The following is a 22941-nucleotide window of genomic DNA, read 5'->3' as shown; positions in this document are numbered from 1 at the left end:
AAAACCGTAGTCTCATTTGGCGATTAGCAAGCTATCCGCCCCCATAATTGAAGTATCATGGAACTTGAAACTGAATGTACTAAAAATAGTTTTACACAATATAATTCATAAAATAGCATAAGTTTTAGAATAAAATTATATCGTGTCCAAATATCATCGGTGAACCATGAGTTTGCACACCTCAATTTGTTATGGCATATGTATGTTGACCGCGGTCAAACATAGATACGATTGATCTTTACGAAGATCATCCATCTGGGGATTAGATTCATTAGTCTTAAAAGCTAATTTGCAATGTGCCCCCCAATTGTACGAGACAGATCCATCTCATGGTTAGGATAAGTCTGACCACCAAAAACCCTGTTTGATGTTGAGGTGATGTGGATTTCCAGCCGATGACAGAGATGACTTTTCAAGATTTTTCGTCAACCTACAGCTGTTCTGGACTACATCTTCTAACATAAGTTAGCAAGTGTGTCATTTTGGAAGACTTTACTTCCTTAATGAGATTTTCAGGTTTATACATTCCAAAGCAATGATATCTGCAATAAACTTCATAGAAACATGTGATAAATGATTCTAAACATATGGGTTTATAAATTCTGCTATACTTGTTCTTCTTTTGTAGGTTTTAATCAAATAAACTTATGTATTTTTAATGTATGGAGACAATAATTTCGGTTTTTGACACCTAATCTTTAATTGATCGTTATTACCTTAAAAATTGATTAGTTATATTTGTTTAAAAATTTTCATAAAAACCACTAAATTATAAGTTCTCGAGAATTTATATACTCCTACCCCACACTTAAGATTATGTAATGCCCTCATTACATAAAATCAGATTAAAATGTATAAATTTGAGAGGATAAAAAGTGTAAAGTGTTTAGAACTTCCTTAGTTAAAAATTGGAGATTGTAAACTGCTTATTGTATGAACATATCTAATCCTTTTTATCACAATAATGCTTTCGTGTTTCGCTATGTCGAATCTCATCATCATAAGTACCTGTCAACAGATATGTCAAACACAAACGAGATGGGGTTGTACTTTAGTAGTACAAAAATTTTACCCCACACTAAAAGTTTTTTTTTTTAATAAAATATATAAAAGTAAATTAACTCACCATAAAAAAAATCATTTTATACAAAAAAAAAATACAAATAAATTGTTCTAAACTAAAAAGAAAACTAGAAAAATGACCACGCAGGGCCTCCCTGATCTTCCTGTTCCCGCTGTTATTGCTGCCGTTGTTCATTTAGGCGTTGTTCCTCGTAAAAACGCCTATAGGCTTCCTGACTTGCGGCTAAGGCAGCGTTGGGGTCATAAGGTGGCGGTAGAGGGTCACTGGGTCCTTGCCAAGGGGTGTATGAAGGAAAGGCTGAGGGTGCGTATTGTTGTGGGTTAGCTGCGTATAAATATGCCTGATGATGCACCCACTCTAACTGTGCTCCTTGGCCCCTCTGATCGTAGCGAATATTTTCTAACATATTACCCTGAGCTAGTTGGGTATGCATAATGTCCCCTATTTTCCTAGACAAACTAGTGTATTGGTCTTCTGATCTCCGTCCCCAATTATCATACGAGTTCCTTAAATCTAAACTCAATGAATCAAACGAATTTTGTAGCATATCAAAATCAGAAATACCTGCATTAGACGAACTAGCCTGATCTGGCTGTCTTCGTCTCCTCCTAGTTTCCCTAGCGGGTTCCTCATCCTCCTCCATAGGAGCGGGAGCAACAACTTCCTGTCGTCTTAAACTAATTACCCCGCCCCTCACGTGTATAGCCTTTGCCGTCCTATACACATCCAATCCTAAAGTTTTAACAGCTTGATCTATCGGTTGGATTGGAGGTTCTGATTCACTCGGGTCGAGTCCGAACTAGTTTCCTAGACACGTGATGTAGTGACCCCCCGACATGTCACTTGTTCCTCTAGCCCCTTTACTAACATGGGCCAAAAAGTAAGCAACTCCATAGGGTATACTAACAAATGTATCCCTATCTCTGATCGCATCTAAGTACCAAAGGTCGATATAATTAATTTTATCTGTATTAGTGAATGACCTTTGGTTTATTGTGTTCGCTATAAACTTATGAATTATTCTAAAGCGAACATCAGTGATCTTTAGGTATGATTCTTGGCCTGGTTCATATGTATTTCTATTAGTGAAAGATTGCCAGACTGTCGAAGAATCATAATTTCCTGTATATCTAGCACCTGTAAAAATATACTCCCTAAAACCGGGAGCCAACATCTCCTCAACGGTGTAAATCCCTAATGCGTCAGTCACGTTACTTAGGGACATACTTCTATCTACCCCACCCAGTCGAAATTGTAGAAAATTAAGGTCATTGATAGTTTCTGGGTGTAAACTCATTCTAACGGTAGAATAGAACTCTAAACACCATTCTCTATATACAGGGCTATTTAAACTAAACAATCTCTCAAAATCATTAAAAACCAAAGTCATTCCAAATTCGTTTGTAAAACTTTGATTTAAAATTCCCCTTATTTGTTCATCTAGGTTGACTGGGTGTCCTAAAGGAGTCCAATCCACAACGTATACTGGAGAGATGTTTCTATTGACCAGAGAAAGTAAGTCCTTAACCTTTTGTAATCGGTTAGGTAAATCATAAGGAAATCTCAGGTTCGGGTGCAGATTCTGAAGTTGTTGTTCCATTTTCGGTGTTACTTGTTCTTCCCCTTGCTGTTGGTTAACAGCTCTCATTCTAAATAATCCCTGCATAACATTTTAAAACAAGAGAACCGTCCCAATTGGGTATGTTAATGTTAGCAAAGAATTCATCCTTGACATACAAGCTTGTTTCAACACCACGGGAATCAATAATTCAACAACAGTTTACTTCTAAAAATTAAAACAAACAACAATAAAACAAAAATTCAAAATCATAAATCATGTTTCAAAAACAAAGTTTTTAATTCACAAGTGGAAACACGCAATGAGCTAAGCATATATAATCCAATTCAATCACATTGCGTATATTCCAACTCTTAATCATCATTACAATTCATACTTGATTCATGATAATTACAACAAATTATGAAAATTAGACGAAAATTAAAATCACAAAATCAAACAATCATACTTATATTCAAAGCTTCTACTACTATCAAAACATCTGAAAACGACCCAAAATAACACATTTTAATAGCAATTCCTCAATTTCCCCATTTTACATAAACCCTAACTTTTCACTAATCAATTAAACATCAAATTTTCATGCTAATCGGGTTTAATAACATACTAACAACATAGCCATAGCAATAATCAAGCAAAATTTAACAATAACAAGCTCCAAATTCGGATTAAAACTAAACAAATAAATAATGAAAAATATGATGAACAAGGGGTAAATTGGGTTCAGGACCCTTACCAATCTAGGCATGTTGAAAGATGGATGAATTGGAGGAGATTGATAGTGTTAATTTAGTGTTTGGGTGTGATTTTTGGGGTTTTTGCTCACCTCCTTCGTCCACAGCAAAGAAAAAATAAGGATAGAGTGTGAAGAACATTGCTGTTGGTCGACTGATATCTGATCTTGTTTTAAACTTTACGCGTTTCGCCTAGTACTACGCGTTTCGCGTAGATTTTAATTGTATGCGTTCCGCGTGGATAGCCACACGGTCCGCGTAAGTGTTCTGCCCCCTTTTTTTTCAACTTTATAATTAATCAAACTTTTAAAATTTCTTTTATAAATTTATATTCGTTGTTACGAAAATTTCGGTTATTACACCTAGTCTTTATCCGTTTATAAATTTTAAAATTCAATTTATAAAATTTAATAATTTAAAAGTTAAAATTTTTAATATTTTACGAAAATAAAAATAAAACAAAAACATTCTATATATATATATATATATATATATATATATATATATATATATATATATATATATATATATATATATTTTCAACTTTATAAGTATTTAAATTTTCAAAATATCAATTTTAAATTTATATTTGTTGTAACGGAAATTTTGGTTGGTATACCTAGTTTTTATCCGTTTATAAATTTTAATTTCAATTTATAAAATTTAATACTTTAAAAGTTAAAGTTTTTAAAATTTTTTCAAAAACAACTTAAAAACACTCTATTTTTTTTTTCTTTTTAAATTAAAAGAAAATTACTATTTTAAAATTAAAAACAAGTACATGAAAAATAAAAATTAAATGAATTTAAAATACACTCTATTTTTTTCTTTTTAAATTTTTAAATTAAAAGAAAATTAATATTTTAAAATTAAAAATAAGTACATGAAAAATAAAAATTAAATGAATTTAAAATACACTCTATTTTTTTCTTTTTAAATTTTTAAATTTTAATATATACTTTCAAACCAACTAATTTTTAAACTTAAAACTTTGTTTCCTATCAACTAGGTAGAGACAATCTCGGTTGTTATACCTATCATTACCCATGACAAAGGTTTATAAGTTATATATCTTTACGGTTATTGATAAAAAAGTATATTTTTAGTAGTTTTAATTTTTCTTCTGTTTTTGGTGGTTTACCATTTAAAAGATATATTATAAATCCAACAATTAATTTCGTGCAATTTGAAGAACGATAATTCAGTTATTACACTTAGCATTATCGTTTTCAATGAAAACAGGTTAAACTCAAGGTTTATCAATTTTAAATGGTAGACTTTTCTTTTTTAATAAAAACACAACAAACAAATACCAACTAAAACACACCAAAAATGCACAAAATTACAAAAATGCACAAACACACAATTGGCGAGAAAAGGATTAGATTGTGAAACCGCGTTGACTCGCCTCGTAGTGGAGTCGCATCATTTCGCCCCCCATGGCTTCGTAGGCGTAACCTCGTTGGTTTAAGAGGTTTTCCTTTGAACATTTAAAAGGCCCTTCTCGGCATAATGTTATGTACTCGTAATTAGAGTCCGTCTGGTTCTTTGGGCAATTTCCGTAATGAGCTGGTTTTCCACATTTTACACATTTGCCCAAATGACGCGCTCGACGTTTCTTAGCTGATTTTGATTTTCCTTTGGCGTAATTTTTCTCGTTAAGTTTTTGCCTTATTTCTTTACTCGCCTCGCATCTTCTTTTAATATCTAAAACCACATCTCTCGGTAAAATTTTATCGCACATCAAAAAGAAGTGATTGTAGACATATTGATTGCGCATCTTGAAAATAAACAACAAATAAAAACGAAAAGAAAAAGTAAAAAGGTAGAATGGAGGGAGAAGACTAGTTCTTTAGTGTCTGCTAGGGAAAGACCGAACAAACCCCACTCTTAAAGATGAAAATAAAGTTCGAGGATGGAGTTGAAAAACCTTAAAGTTACCCTGAATTTACTTGTCCTTAGGGTAAAATGTGATCTCGTCTCTTTCCGTAGTATTGATTCCTTCAAAGTATAATTTGAGTCGATGACCGTTCACTTTGAAAGTTCCACCGTCTTTGCTATATAATTCTGCCTATCCAGATGGAAAAACTTGTTTTATTATATATGGCCCAGTCCACCGGGATCTAAGTTTCCCAGGTGAAAACTTAAAACGTGATTGGAATACTAATACTTTATCTCCTTGTTCAAATTCTTTATTTTCTTTTAACCGTGCATCGTGCCATCTTTTAATTTTCTCCTTGTATGTTTTAGAGTTTTCATACGCTTGTAGCCTTAATTCATCTAATTCATTCAGTTACAAGAATCGGTGTTCTCCGGCTTTCACAAGGTCGGTATTACATTCTCTCAAAGCCCAATATGCCTTGTGTTCAACTTCGACAGGTAGATGACACGCCTTATCATAAATTAATCGGAAAGGTGTAGTACCGATGGGCGTTTTAAATACGGTTCTAAATGCCCAAAGCGCATCATCTAGCTTTCGATGCCAGATTTTTGGATTATTTTTAACCGTTCTTTCTAAAATTTGTTTAAGACCTCTGTTTGTGTTTTCAACTTGGCCACTCGTTTGAGGGTGGTAAGAAGTTGAAAAATGATGATTAACTCCGTACTTTTTTAGCACTTTATCGAGTAGTTGATTTGTAAAATGAGTTCCACGATCACTGATTAATGCTTTTGGAATCCCAAAACGCGAGAAAAGATTTTTAAGAAAGTTGACAACAACTCGAGCATCGTTAGTGGGTAGGGCTTTTGCTTCAGCCCATTTAGAAACATAATCGACTGCCACGAGAATGTATTTGCATTTGTTAGAAGCGGGGAATGGTCCCATGAAGTCAATACCCCAAATGTCGAACACTTCGCATACTAGGATGCTTTGTTGTGGTATTTCGTCTCTCTTGGAGATATTTCCAGATCTTTGACAAGCATCACAAGTTTTTATCATATTGTATGCATCTTTAAAAATTGTAGGCCAGTAAAAACCTGAGTCAAAAACCTTTTTAGCTGTATAGCTTGGTCCGAAATGTCCATCAGCTGGTCCTTCATGACAGTGCTCTAGAATTTGTTACACTTCTTTGCCGTATACACATCGACGAATAACTTGGTCAGCCCCTATACGAAAGAGGTTAGGGCTTTCCCAGAAGTAAAACTTTAGATCAGCAAAGAATTTATTCTTTTGCTGATAAGTTTGATTTTTAACAAGAATTCCCGCGGCTAGATAATTAGCATAGCCCGCAAACCATGGAATTTCTTCTTCTGTTTCAATTCTCATAAGGAACTCGTCTGGAAAAGTATCGTGAATAACAGATTTGTCAAGTGTTTCTAAGTTAGGATTTTCAAGACGAGATAAGTGATCCGCAGCAAGATTTTCAGCTCCTTTTTTATCCTTAATTTCAATGTCGAATTCTTGTAGGAGAAGAATCCAACGAATTAGTCTAGGTTTAGCATCTTTCTTTTTGAATAAGTACTTTAGGGCTGAATGATCGGTATAAACAATTGTTTTAGATAACACTAAGTAATATCTAAACTTATCAAAAGAAAAAATTACTGCAAGAAGCTCCTTCTCAGTAGTTGTGTAATTCAACTGAGCTCCTGTAAGTGTTTTACTTGCGTAGTAGATTGGTTGAAATTTGTTATCTTGACGTTGACCTAAAATAGCTCCCATCGCGAAATCACTAGCATCACACATTAGCTCGAAAGGTTTGGACCAGTCGGGTGATACCATAATGGGTGCATTCGTAAGTTTATTTTTTAGAATGGAGAAAGCTTGTAAGCATTCATCATTGAAGTCGAATGTACTGTCTTTCTCGAGAAGTTTAGTCATGGGTCGAGCGATTTTGGAAAAATCCTTTATGAATCGTCGATAGAATCCCGCATGACCTAAGAAACTTCGAATTCCTTTAACGTTAGTTGGAGGAGGAAGCTTTGAGATTACATCGATCTTAGCTTTGTCTACTTCCATTCCATCTCGAGAAATCTTGTGTCCTAAAACAATGCCTTCCTTCACCATGAAGTGGCATTTTTCCCAATTTAAAACAAGATTTGATTCCTCACAACGAATTAACATTCGCTCGAGGTTTGAAAGGCATGAATCGAAGGAGTCTCCAAAAATAGAGAAATCGTCCATAAAGACTTCCATACTTCCTTCTATCATGTCGTGAAATATTGCCATCATACACCTTTGAAAGGTGCCTGGCGTGTTGCATAATCCGAACGGCATTCGTCGGTATGCGAATGTTCTGAAACAGCACCTTTATTTATGAACGGATTTGAGTTGTTTTGTTACACGAATTGATTTATTGTATATATGGTATTTTAATGAATTTAGGTTGATTTCAAACATATATAGGTAACTAGTCCTATCCGTGTAGTTTAGTTTGTTGGTAAATCCGGTTAGTTCCACAGGGAGACAGTGTTCAAATTTTTTATTTTTTTTTATAGTCTTTGAAGTTAAACTTATTTAAAGGGGGTTTTGGATTAGGAATTTATAATACTAAATAATAATAATATAATATAACTTAATCCTAATTTAATTGAAATACTTATTAATTTATACGAATACATTATTTATAATTATTAACTTAAAAGTGAATTAATTGAAATTATACTAATAAGTTTATTACTAAATGATAATTAATAAAATAATAACTTTTAATAAAACTAATTGATTAGAATTTTGTTTTGAGCAATTATAATATAAATTTATTTAAATTAAATAAATAACAAATTTTAATTAAATTAATAGGAATTATAATAATTAACTAATTATAAACTAATTACTAATTATAAATTATTATCTTAAATACTAGTTATAAATTAATAACTTAAGTATAATAATAAAATATTTAAAACCCTAGATTTTAACCTAATTGCTACAGTACTCGTATTAATACTTACGCGTTTCGTGTAATGATATACGCGTTTCGCGTAAGTTTTAAAACGTACGCGTATCGTATAGAATTATACACGATCCGCGTATGTTATAGGCCAAGTGACAAAACAGTAATGTTTAACTGAATTATAATGTTGTATAATTTTTTTTTAGTTTTGCTGAATAAATATACGTAAATAATAATAATAATAATAATTAGCAATATATATAAATGGGAGTGTTTACTTAAATGTGTCACCTCTAGATCCATTGATTGTTTTTTAGTTTAAGCCCTATTTAAAAAGTTTTAGTAATAAACTTTATATTTTTCTTTCGAAAAAAATATAAAGTTATGACTAACTAAATTAAATCTAATTTTCATCGGATTCTATTTAGATAGTTACTAGTCTTTAAGTATTTAAATTGAGACCCAACCCAGTTTTGACTTTCGCCAAAACCCAAATTATAACGGTTTCCCTTTTTACAATTTCACTATTATATGACTAGTGATATTACCCAAACCACCGAACCTTACTTCTAATTTAGTGTTAATAAATTATTCATAAATTCGTCTAGATCACTTTTAATGTTGAAGCTTAATTTATATAGATAACAATTACTTTCGTTATTTAAATCTAATAAATTAAGTGACAAGGGTTGAATATCCAGGTACATAATAATGGTTCTTTTAATTAGGCTCAATGTTAAAAATACTAAGTTTACATTTTAATTATTACAAATGATAACAATCTATTTCACTAGGGGCTCTACATCTAAGCAAACACTAGGGAAATTAGCTACTCATTATACTAAGGTAAATATGAAAATATAAAATTACAAACATAATAATAACGATAAAAATTGATAACGATAATTTTAATGGAATATACTTACGAAAATCTTCACTCTCATTTACTTTACACGGTAGAAAATTACAATAACAACACCCCTTTAGCGCGTACAATAATACCCTTAATCACGAACAATACACCCTTAAAGCTGAAACTATCCTAAAAATTGAACCTTGGAAATTAATTGGAACTATACCTGAAACTAAATAATCTGATGCGGAGTACTTTGAAATTTATAAAATGAAAAACAGTGAGAATCATAAATTTTTGTGATGTATCTTGATGTGTGTTCTCTACTGACTCTTCCCTTCTCTGTATATAGCACTAGTATATCTCTCATCTTGTGATCTGTTTCCTTTAAAAAATTGTAAAGTGCAATTTGTATTGGTGTAAAGAACTGAATTGCTGTTAAAGAATTTATATTTTATACAAAAGCAGCCGTCCCATTTGTATTTGGAATCTGGATCTGGACAGGAGATTACGCGTTTCGCGTAGATACCCACACGATCCGCGTAAGACTTAAATACTACGCGTTTCGCGTAGAAAACCACACGTTTCGCGTAGGAGTACACGGCAGTTTTCTTATTTTTATTTTTTCGTTTGTTCTTTGTTAATCCCGTGTTGACGTATATCGAATTGGAACTTTTCATTTGAACTCTTCTCTTCGATCATCTTGAACTTGCATTTGGGTAAACATTATCTTGATACATATTTGGTTTAAATCCGTCGTTTTATCGTTGTTTTATCAAACTTCAAGCTCGTGTTTACTTTTGTCGTTTTTCTCGTGAATTATACATTTGAATGTCTTCGTTTCGGTAAAAGCTGATGAAATATAAATGATATTGCGTCGAAATATATGTATGTTTAAAGCAATATCACAACTTTTGCTTCCTAAATTAAGTACTAATTTTTACATACCCCTTCATTCAAAATTATGAACTTGTCTGCTCCAGCACCCAAAATTATTGTCTGTCCGAACATTGACCATCAAAAGTAAGGTATATTTTTAATATTCAGAGAGTAGATCCATTACCTGACACTGAGGAGTGAGGAGTGATGATGTGCCTAGACTGATCCAAATCGTCTTCTGCACACGTTTTACACTTAAATTTAAACCCAAAAAAATAAATAAGATAGTACGATCCGTAGTATTGATATGAAGTTTAAACTCAAAAGCATAACTAAACAAATTCAAACGTCTATACGTCATGCAAAAGAAACTAAATAATAGAAAGGAAAATTAGTACCTTTGATTTTGTTTTGAAATGGAACATGAAGAGATGTCATCTTCGTCTTCATACTCGAAGCAGCAAATGAATTATACGTTCAGTAACTTAATGAAGCTACTGCACTGTAAATATAAATCTGATCCGGCCTAAAGATTAAACAAATACAAAATCTTTATAAAGATAACTCATTAATATTCTTTTGATCTTTTGTACTATATAACATGAAGGTCTTCGATAAACAAACAGTCGTCGTCCCATTAATTCATCGGTTGCTTAAATACCTCTTGACAGCTACAACATTTGATAACTAATAAATAGTACAAAAGATACTAATATGCATTAGATTTTTATCAAATAGCAAAATTATTGGTAGCAATGCATCAGTAAGTCGCAGGTTCTTCTTTATTATGTTTCTGAATTCAACTACTGAGTAAGAGCATAAATTTCCAAATTTCTTAAAAATGAGAACTCTTTAGTACTGCTTTATCGTAGTGGGTCAAACGGGTCAATCATGAAATCTTTGTTTTTGCTTCATTCAACATGTTAGACAAATAATAGTCTAATACGAAAATTTTAGAATTTTTTGCTATGCAAATCAGCACAAAACATCAAAAGCAAATTGAAAGTGCAATCTACAATGAATGAGTAGTATGAAAGTGCAGATTGAGTGTAGAATGAGCAGTATGAAAGCGCAGATCGAGGCTTACCAAGCAAAATGTGAACTTAATGCAAACAATAAACGAATCCAAATTTCTATTTTATATCATTATATGAAAGCAATCTACAATGGGTGTAGAATGAGTAGTATGACAGTGCAGATTGAGAATTACCAAGCTATATCAACATCTCTCAATAGTAATACACATATTATTATCTCCGAACAAAAAATGAACAAAATATAACATGAAAACAAAATCAACACAAATAAATTAAAAAGCCCTAAAAATAATAATAAGCATAAACCGTAAAAATAATATACCTTCAGTTTCGTTACCACTTTCAGGTGTATCCCAACCATCACCTTCTTGAATCGACTTCTTCTTCAAAACCCACATAAATAACAATAAGAATTCAAAGAAGTAAAAAGTAGACAAATTTAGTAAAAATATAAGCCTTTATATAAATAGATAAATCATAAACTTACAACAAATATCATATTTGAAGCGTAGTCTTCAAATCGAAGCACTCTGCTTTCCCAGATCCATAATATGCAAATATGAAAATCAAGAAAACAAAAAAAATAGAATCTAGAACATTAAAACCCAAAATCACAAATAGGTGAAGTGAAAAAACCCAAAAAATGGAAGAAAATAGACATTACCTGCAGCAATGTAATGAGACGGATATAATATGAAGAAGATATGAAGATGTCTCAATTCTTAAAACAAAAATGAATCTTTACCTTAAAACATGGAAGATGATTCAAACATAGGTTTGCAGATTTACCTTTAAGTTTGCTTGTTATTCAATATCTTTTGCCTTAGTGTACTTGACTTGATAGTTTAGTTAATAACAGTATGCAATAAAGACTTTACAAATACAGTACCATTTTTGTTTAAATCTAAAACCAGTCCACATAATCCCATGATCGGCAATCATCCAAAAACTAATGAAACAGAAAAGCAGAGAAACATACAACAAACATAAAATCCCAGAAATAGAAATTTTGATTACCGTATATCCGAACAAAGTCAAAAGGTAGTGACGACCCAAAAATTTAATCTCCAAAGAGTACGATTAGACATCGACCACCTACAATTCCAATAAGAAAAGATAATAATAAACCAAATCATAAAGCAAATAGACACCAACTTAGAAAATATAAATTATTTTAAAAATTGGAGTAAATTACCAATGTAATCGAGTTCGTCAGCGACTACGACTTCCAGCAAGAAAATGTTCAGAAGCAATGCCTCCTGCATGATTATGACGCCTTAATTCAGTATATTCACCACATGCAAAAGCCCTGTGACTCCTTTTAATGCAGCGACACAACAAACAATATCAATGACGAAATTAGATGATGGACTTTTAAACATGTTTGTAACTTCAAATCCTCAAATTTATGACCAGAAAAGAATCGATCTAAAGGAAAGAAAAAGTATTTTGAATGATTGAAGACATACGTTTTAATTCAGATTTAACGCCAACCCAGTTATTTTCAACGCTCTGCTGGTTCAAAATTTATTGGATTTTATTCAACAAATATTCAACAAAAAGTACGATTTATAAAGACACCAGTTATGGATTTATTCAATAAAAAGTACGACGTAGTATAAAGACACCAGTTAATTCACCCCCATATTGAAATAGAAAGTTAAATCATCATAAGTGGATGTGAAATCGATTGAAGAAATCCGTGTCTGATGGTTTTCCTATCAATCCAATTGAAAAGATCAGATATCTTATATAGATTGTGTAACATCCCGTTTTTCCCTTATGTGATTAAAGGTACGTATCGATCTTAATAACGTTTATACTTGGTCGCATTTGTGAATAAATGATTTAAAGATTTTGTTGAAATACGAGTTAGATATATATATATATATATATATATATATATATATATATATATATATATATATAGACACACACACACACACACATGAGAATGTATGCGTGAATAAGTATATGCATGGGTTTTGAGGGTGTTAAGTCGAGTGAGGGTTATGGTGAAGTTTAGATGTATATAGGAAGCGAGAACGAAGTGTACAAGTCGTGTAAATCGATGGTTGGTTTAAGCTGTCGAAATTGGTCAGAAAGTGCCTTTTATCGCACCACAGTGAGGAGGGGTCGCGCCGCGACGATGAACTAAAACCAAGATCAGGAGTGGATTAAAATAGCTCAAAAATCTAGTGGATTACCGCGCCACGGCAATTGAGGTCGTGCCGCGACCTGCCTGCGAGCCTGATCCGATTTTCAGCTTATTTTAAGGGGTTTTAGGGGTAGTTTGGTATTTTTGCATGTGACCAGCTTTTATACCCTAAACCTTATCCTCTCATTTCATTTTCTTTTTCATTTTCTTTCCATTTTCTCTTCCAAAACACAAAACCCACTTAGATCTAAATTGAGATTTGAAGGTGAAGAATTGTGATTCGGTCTTTGGAGCAAGAAGTAAATTTGTTCTCCTCGTTCTTAGGTACGACTTGATAGTGTTGGTAAGTCTTAACTCCGTGTTTTGAGTTTTAGTTGATTTATTGCTAGGGTTTGTTCATTTGAGACTTGTAAGACCCATTGAGGGTTTAATGGGTGAAATTGGGTTAAATTGATGTAAGGAAACCCTAATGGTTACAATCAAGGGTTTGGTCATGTAAATTGAGGTTTGTAAGTGTAATTTGTGTTGTTAGTCACTAATACACTTGTAAAATGTTGAAAGATTTGTTAATGGGTTTAAGTTTGACCAAAATTTGTAAGCTCAAGTGTTAAAATGGGTCAAATGGAAAATGGTTGACCTAGTTGGGTAAGATGAGTATGAAATACCCATAATTTGTATTAGTTGGTGTTAATAGACTTTAATCACTAGATTTTGGTGACTAATGATGAGTCTTGGCATTTAATGGGCGGATATGGTGTAAATGGTCATTTAATGCATTTGGGTCATTAAATGCCCAAGAGTTAAGTGTTAGTGGTTAGCTCCACTAGTTGTATATTGATGTGAGTACTTAATGTATTAGGTACCTTGCTTTGAAGCTTACAGAAGGGTTTAATTATCACCAAAGAGATAAGGTGAGTGGAATAATTATACATGTGTGTATGTAATGTATTTATTTGTGTGGAATGCGATGTGGGTTTTAAGTTCGGATATGCGATACCACATCGTGTTGACATGTGATATGGGTTTAAAGTTCAGGCACTCGATACCATATCATATGTATGTGTGCGAGCGTGAAGTGTGGGTTTAAAGTTCGGTCGTTCGATACCACATTTCACGTGACGGGTGGGTTTAAAGTTCGGGCGTCGATACCACTCAAGGGACTAGTGATGCATACTAGTGGCGTCTATGTGGCTAATGGTTCATTCGCACGAATCGTTCCCTTTGGATGTTGGTTAACCATGGTTATGTGTTGTAGTGTAGCATATTATATTTCGTGTTATATGCTATTGTTGTGCTAGCTCGTGTTATCGGGGATTTAGCTTATTACGTTGCGATGGTATGCTACTTAACCTGCTAGCGTGTATGCGATAATTGTGTAAGTGATTGCAAGTAAGTAGATTATATATGTATGTGTATAATTATTGCATTCACTAAGCATTTTGCTTACCCCTCTCGTTGTTTACTTTTTAGGTACAAGTATGGAGAAGGGAAAAGGGGTTGCCGGGAAATAGATATTCCCTTGATGATTGTGTAGGCATAGCTTTTGGAAGATGGCCTGTCGTTTTGGGTAGTTTAGCCTCAAACCATGCTCGAGTGTCGTTTGGTTTAAAACTATCATTTTAAATGGGTCGAACTTGTATTACATTTGATTAATGGCCATTGTGCCTTTGTAAACACTAAACTTGTTGTAAGTTAAATAGGTTGTATGGAACGGTTTACATCTTGCGACCATTCGAATGGCGCGTAAATGATTATTTATTTAAAAAAAAAATTCTCCGGTTGAATACGGGTTGGGTTGTTTCAAGTGGTATCAGAGCATGGTCTAAGGGATTTAGGCGACTTGAGATAGGTGCCTAGACTTAGACTTATTGTTTATGCGTTTTATGCGGGACTTGTAGGAGACGGGTCGGACCGGGCATGGTTAGTACCTAGGTTTATGTGATCTAACCTTGTACTAATTGTTTTGTGTTGTGTTTGCAATCCATCGAGTGAGATAGACGTTGTACTAGCAAGTTAATGCGACGTGCTCGCGTAACAATGACTAGCTACCATTGTTACGGGTTCAAATCGTGTCAAACGAGCGATGTACGATGATTGTTGAGCAAGATGGGGCGTTGTGGTGTATGTATGTCATTCTCGTTTGTTCTGTTGTCTAATTTATTTCATTTTATAGAATGAAGATGAGAAACGGGCATAATACCAAAAATGGAGGCCCGAGCGAGGACTCCAAATTCACGACCAAAGTTGAGGCCATCATTAAAAAGCAAAAAGCAGAATTTCTCGAGGATGTCCGAAAGGTCTTCTAAGACTCGGTTGATGGGAAAGTAACCGAGTTAATTAATGAACGAATGAATGCCGCAATCGAAGAGGCACTCAAGGCTAGAAACTTAAATCCTCATGGTGAAGGGGGTAATGGTAACGGTGGATATGGAAGACGAGACTTCCATTATAAGAACTTTAAGGACGCTCAACCTCCTATGTTCAATGAAGTGAGAGATTCGTTGAAGAGCACGTGTTGGATTTTCGACATCGAGGGGGCTTTCTGTACCGCCTAATGCCCTCCCGAGAAGAAAACGAGATATGGTTCTAGCATGTTACGTGAAGAAGCTAAGTTGTGGTGGGACGATAAAATCGAATTATATGGTGAAGAGCAATGCATGAGCTTGACGTGGGAGGAATTTAAAAAGGAGTTCTTTGATGAATATCGAACTCAATCCGACCTTAACACAATCCGGGACGAGTTGCGCGATTTGCGACAAGGTTCAATGGACTTGGTTACTCTCAAGTCTACCTTCTTGTCAAAGACTCATTTTTGTCCGGAGTATGTTGGTGACGATCGAATGTTGATGTTAGATTTCTACCGTACTTTAAGCAATGAGTTAAAGCGTAAGATTAGTCGGGGGATGGCTAAGTCTTTTGAAGAGTTGTATGAGTTGGCTCGAGGGTTCGAACCGGAGGTTCCAAAAAGAAGTGATTTCTCTTTTTCTAAGAGAAAGTTTGAGGGTTCAAGTCATTCGAACTTTTCAAACAAAAAGAACAAGAAAGGTTCCGAAAGTGTTAATAGCGTGAAGAAGGGCGATTTCGGGAATTTTCTCCCTACTTACTATAATTGTGGGCAAAAAGGTCACATTTCTCGTGAATGCCCAAAGCCGGCTACAAACACACTCACATGTTTTAATTGCCAAAAGCAAGGACACCAAAAGTCGGAGTGTCCCGATTTGAACACCGAACAAGTTAAAAGGCTACAGAAGGCGGCGGGTACGGCTCGAGGGTGAAATTATTTGATGACCAATGATGAGGTCAAGAAATCCAATGAAGTTGTCTCAGCTACTTTCATGGTTAACTCTAATCCGGCAAGGATATTATTTGATAGCGGTGCTAATTTGTCTTTTGTGTCACCTCGATTTGTGCCTAAACTTAATAAACCGTTAGCTAAGTTAAGTCATCCAGTAGAAGTCAAAATAGTGAATGGCAAGACGGTGCTAGGGGTTGATATTTGTAAAGATTGTAATGTTGTGCTTGGTACTGAAACGTTTAAAATTGATCTCATCCCGATGACTTTGGGTGAGTTTGATATTGTCGTTGGTATGGATTGGCTCGATCGCTATAGGGCCGATATTGCATGCCATGAAAAGTCTATTCATGTGAAGAGCCCAAGTGGGGGAGAGTTAATTATTCATGGCGAGAAACGTAGAAGACTTGTGCCATTATGCACTATTGCACGGGCACGTCATTTTCTTAGTAGTGGTGGCATGGCTTTTCTTGCCAATGTAGTTGATACTCGTGATGAGCCACCATCCATTCGTGAAATCTCGGTGGTTAATGAATTTGAAGACGTTTTTCTGGATGAGTTACCGGGTGTTCTGGCGGAAAGACAAGTTGAATTTCGCATTGAGTTGGTTCCGGGAGCTACTCCCATTGCTAAGACTCCTTATCGTTTAGCACCGACGGAAATACGAGAGTTGTTAAATTAAACCCAAGAGTTACTTGAAAAGGGTTTTATCTGTGACGACCCGGAAATTTCCGACCAAATTTAAACTTAATCTTTATATGACTTCGACACAATAAGCAAAGTCTGTTAGGTTGAGTCTCAAAATATTGAACTGCTCATTTGACCATCGACCGTTATCGACGATTCACGAACTTTTAATTATAAATAGAAATGTATATATAAATAATTATATAATTATATATAATAAATTAAATATATTAATGAACTATTATGTGACTTAATTATTATGAAACATAACTTAAAATAACTAAAACTTGTTATTTTAAATAGTGTATACTGGATATAAAGGATTTCGAACATAATTTTTCAACGTTAATAAAGTATTAAATGTATAATATTATAATTTGAGCTTAATGGTTACATTCATCTAAGTAATAAAACTTAATATTTAAAACATATATATATATATATATATATATATATATATATATATATATATATATATATATATATATATATATATATATATATATATATATATATATATATATATATATATATATATATATATATTAACCGAAATATACATGATGTCTATACATAAATAATACTATATGTATATTGTTAAAATGTATAAATATTAAATATATAGTATAATGTATATAAATATTAAATATTGTGTAATTAATAAATTGTGATATTAATGTATGTAATTACAAGTTTAAATATAATTATTATATTAGTATCATTATTATTATTTTTTATTGTTATTATTAATGTTAATGTTAATATTAATATATGTATTAATAATATTATTATTAAAATAAAATATATAGATATAAAATTTGTTACAGGTAACTTGTTATAACTTAATTTTTTTTACTTATATTATTATTAGATATTATTATTACCTTTATCATTGAAAATCATTATTATTATCATATTATTATTATCATTATCATTTCTATAATTATTATTATAAGTATCATTATATATTATTATTATTAACATTAGTATTATTAATATTATTAGTATTAAATTTAATATAAATATAAAAATCAGATAAAGTTGCAATCAGTTGAATTTCTATATCTGTATTCTATTTTTCATCATGCTCGTGAATCCTTGTCTGCTTTTTTCCCTCACCACCAACTCATGACTCAATTATATGGGAGATCATTCCAAATTCATTCATGTAAATCATTTAAAACACAGAACCTCAATTCGTTCTTGACTCCATCGATCACAATCATTTAGCCAAAAAAAAATCAAAATAATAAAAAGTAAACCGCTGCAAAACCCATTCGTTTGTCATTATTCTTTCTCTTTTCTACCACAATCACCAACACCTGCTCGAACTATTGCTACTCTTCTATGTTTCTGTTTGGGAATCATCATCATCAAACCTGCTACACGAGTTTAATTCTGCTTCGATTATAATTTATAATCAAGAAAGAAGGTAATAAAGATGAACCAACCCACCATCTGTGTTTCGATAATCATCACCTGCAACTGCAACTCATGCTCATGTTTTGAATCAAATCCCAATCATCACACCAACCACCATCATCTATGTTGACTGCTGTACTATCATTCCCAGCTGTTATGGCTATTTGTTTTCTGTTCAACTTGTAATGAAAACCAAAACCACCTACTATTCGTGGATCACTTCCTGCTCGATCTCCACTCCATAGACAGGTCAACAATATATAAATCCTTGTTATATTACTATTTTAACTAACTTAAACTTCATAACTTAGATTCCAACTAATTAATTCCAAAGCTTAAACTAATTATTAACAAAAATACATACATAATATATATACCAGAATTAATAATTTGAGTTTTACAAACTAATTCAAAAAGCATATCAAATTTAATAACTTTAATATCAAGTATATATATTGTATATTAATAAACTAAGATTTAATAAATTGGTAAATAGCTCAGATTGTACAAATAGCATAACTAACAAAAATAATCAAACACGAGAATAGATACAGATGAACTGTTGCAGCCATAAGTGAAACGAATTCAGACGAACCTGCAAAATAGAAAAGATGATGACAGTTTCACGAATGATTTGATTCTGGAACCAAATTGGGGGAAAGTTATAAAACAAATTATATTAGTAATTACAGATTATTTATTTGATTTATTGTTTTCGATCAAATTAAAGTACTGGAAATAGAGAAATGAAGAAATTATCAGACTAATAGTGAACCAATTAATTTACTCCATCAATTAATAAATCGATTAATGGATTTATTGAAGGAGGATGTTAAAGATCGATGATAAAGTTGAACAAGGATGTTGACAAATCGACTAACCTGCTATTCAACGATGATTACTGTTTGATTAATCCATAGCTGACGATGATGATGATTGTTGATTGAGTAATCGACGAGAAGTTTTCCCTCTCCTCTGCACATATTTTTTTTTTACCTCGATCTGATTTGGGAGCAGACTTCTTACGTGTGTTTTTATATTTGAAAAATATATTTATTATTATTATTATTATTATTATTATTATTATTATTATTATTATTATTATTATTATTATTATTATTATTATTATTTGTATTATTATTATTATTAGTTATTATTATTATTATTATTATTATTATTATTATTATTATTATTATTATTATTATTATTATTATGATTGTTATTGTTATTACTAGTATTAATTATTATTGTTAAAATTGTTATTATTACTAATATTATTATCGATACTTAGTATTATTGATATTATTATTACTAATATAAGCATATGAAATATTATTATTATAATTATGATCATTATTTTTATTATTATAATTATTATGAACATAGTATAATTTATCATTATAACTATTATTATTAGTATCATTTTTATAAATTGTTAGTATTATTATTGTTATTATCAACAAAAGTATTAATAATAAGAATCATTACTGACATTATCATTATTATTATAAGTATTATTAATTATATTCACGAGTATTATTATTACGTAATTACTAAAATCAACATCATAAGTATCATAAATAGTAAAATTAATATTTTAACAAGTATTATTATTAATATCATTATTGTTATCACTAACGGAGTTATTATTAACATAAGTATATTATTAATGTTATTATCGTTATTTTTACTAATATTAACTTAGTATAATTAGAACTACTATTTTGATAAACAAATGAAATATATATAAATATATATATTTAACACATATAACATAACAAAATATTTTGTTATATAAAAGGAAAATATGAAATATAAATATATCATTAATATAAAAATAATATCATTAATAGATTATATATAAACTTATTCGATTGTGATTATGTGAATTAATATATATACACAAATGATATAGGTTCGTGAATCTGAGGTCAACCCTACACTTGTTAAATGACGTCATATGTATTTTTACTACAAAATACAGTATGGTGAGTTTCATTTGCTCCCTTTTTAAATGCTTTTGCAATATATATTTTTGGGACTGAGAATACATGCGCTGCTTTTATAAATGTTTTACGAAATAGACACAAGTAATCGAAACTACATTCTATGGTTGGATTATCGAATCGAATATCACCCCTTTTAGCTTGGTAGCCTAAGAATTAGGGAACAGGCACCCTAATTGACGCGAATCCTAAAGGTAGATCTACAGGCACTAACTCCCCCCATACTGGAAAATGGTATGCTTTAGTACTTCGAGCTTATATTATACAGATGGATTTCTGTTTTGGGGATATTCTATATGCATGATGTTAATGCCGGTTACCAGGTGTTCAATCCATATGAATGATTTTTTAAACACTTGCGAGTGTATGATTATTTGAATAAAGGAAATCTTGTGGTCTATTAAAATTATGGAAATGATTGATTATGATAAACTAATGAACTCACCAACCTTTTGGTTGACACTTTAAAGCATGTTTATTCTCAGGTATGAAAGAAATCTTCCGCTGTGCATTTGCTCATTTTAGAGATACTACTTGGAGTCATTCATGACATATTTCAAAAGACGTTGCATTCGAGTCGTTGAGTTCATCAAGATTATTATTAAGTTAATTATAGTTGGATATACTATGAAATGGTATGCATACCATCAACTTTCGATGTAAATGAAAGCTTGTCTTTTAAAAACAAATGCAATGTTTGTAAAATGTATCATATAGAGGTCAAGTACCTCGCGATGTAACCAAATGTAATGTATTCGTCCAGATAGATTAGGACGGGTCATGAAAGTTGATATCAGAGCGGTGGTCTTAGTGAACCAGGTCTTGCATTAGTGTGTCTAACTGATAGTTGTATAGATGCATTAGTGAGTCTGGACTTCGACCGTGTCTGCATGTGAAAAGTTTTGCTTATCATTTCGTGTCGAAAATCATCTACTTATCATCCTTAGGAAATTACCTGCTTATCATTCCTAGTCTAGACACATCTTACTACATTGATTGCATGAGTAGTGTATAGTCAAATCCATATCTTAGCGTATCTGTTACTGTAGACTTTATCTGACACGTTTCCTTAATTTCCTCCGTAATCTATGGGATCTTCTGTACTAAATTAGATATTCTATATAATTAGAATATTATCCGATAACCGAAAATCATTTCATATCGAAAATCCTCTAACTGATCATAAGAGATGGACCCTACATCTAGCTTGGATTCCATTAGTTCCGGAAGCAATTTCGAGATGCGTATTGAAGGAGACTCCAAAGTCAATGAACCCAAAGTGTCTCCACCGTTTAGCTATTTTTCTTTCTGGAGGAGATGGGGGTGGGTCTGAGACTTACTCACTCGATGGAGAAATGAAGAAGGCGAGCCCTACCGCGAACCAAATTTACCTCCTAACATCGGAGAAAACGATGTACTCACCGGTGAACCTATGCGCAACACTGTATTCACCCTTCTTACTAAAGTTTTCCACCTCGAAGGTCGCATTACTGCAATCTAAGAAAATATTCAACCTCTACTTCCGAATACCAATCGAAGAGGAATATTAGAAGAAGTTAGGGAACTTCGAATTGATAATCAAGATCTATCGAATCAGATGAGTGGATGGATAGAAATGATAGAGGGTAGGATAAAAACCCTGACAAGAATGGTGCGTGATTTACAAGCTATACTTACTACACCAACATCATCACCAACCTCAGCACCAACAACACTTGTAGCACTGACAACAACAGTACCACCATCAGCAGCATCAGCAGCATAACCAGTACCAACAACAACAATATCATCACATGTCTCAACTTCGCAATCTAAACCTCAAGCATAATCATCGTTCTACGAATCGTTCTACGAATCGTTCTACATAAACTATCTTCGTCCTTCATGGCGATTATGTAATCTCTAATGTTTTAGAGATTATATACTCTAGTTCTAGCCGTAAATCTAATGAGTTTAATATCACATTGACTCATTAAATCCATGATTACGTCTGAAGAAAATATATATGTATATATATTTTCATAAAGATTGTAATTAAAATTTTTATTGTATAAACTGTTAATGGTGAAAATATTTTAACGGGCAGGTAATACCCGAGGAATATTTAGATTTCGCATTAATAAGTTACACTGTACATTCTTCGAATCTGATTCAACAGTCATTTACTATCCTACTTACAACCACAGCTATACGAATCCGTTCACCACAGAATAACCATTTTCATTTAATTTCATATTTGGATTTTGACCTATCAGAATCCAACAAGTGGCATAATGAAGAAAACATTGGACAAAATAAAATTTGTTAGAAACAAACAAATTAACTATGAGAAATTCTGTTAAGAATCCACGCTAACAAAATCCTAGCTAACTGTTCCT

The sequence above is a fragment of the Rutidosis leptorrhynchoides genome, chromosome 4 (assembly GCF_046630445.1).
Source record: "Rutidosis leptorrhynchoides isolate AG116_Rl617_1_P2 chromosome 4, CSIRO_AGI_Rlap_v1, whole genome shotgun sequence".
NCBI lineage: Eukaryota > Viridiplantae > Streptophyta > Magnoliopsida > Asterales > Asteraceae > Rutidosis > Rutidosis leptorrhynchoides.
Note: the sequence above shows the minus strand (reverse complement) of the source record.